Raw genomic sequence first — 240 nt, 5'->3', positions numbered from 1 at the left:
GGGGGGGGGCCCTCGACGGGGGCCCCTAGGGAGGTGAAGGGGGGGGAGGGGGGCCCCTAGGGGGGCCCCCATTGTTTAAAGAGTGGGCGTTATAGAATAAACTACAAAATACCATTTTATGATAGATGTATATTTATAATAATGTTGTGTTTTTAATATAAAAATAATTTATTTATTTATTTATTTATTTATTTGTTTATTTGTTCTGTTGTTTGTATTGCGGGGTGTCAGCTGTCTATG

At 40.4% G+C, this 240-nt stretch overlaps 1 protein-coding gene across 1 annotated transcript in view; it reads left to right on the top strand.

The window, feature by feature from the left end:
- EMH_0054500 (mannose-1-phosphate guanylyltransferase, putative) overlaps nt 1-240 on the top strand; it is a gene marked incomplete at both ends in the record, with an annotated part of 4,609 nt that overhangs the window by 759 nt on the left and 3,610 nt on the right. The window lies entirely within an intron of this gene.

The sequence above is a fragment of the Eimeria mitis genome, genomic scaffold, assembly GCF_000499745.2.
Source record: "Eimeria mitis Houghton genomic scaffold, Emh_scaff2484, whole genome shotgun sequence".
In the NCBI taxonomy this organism is placed as follows: Eukaryota; Apicomplexa; class Conoidasida; order Eucoccidiorida; family Eimeriidae; genus Eimeria; species Eimeria mitis.
Note: the sequence above shows the minus strand (reverse complement) of the source record. Positions and strands in the feature narration are given on the sequence as shown.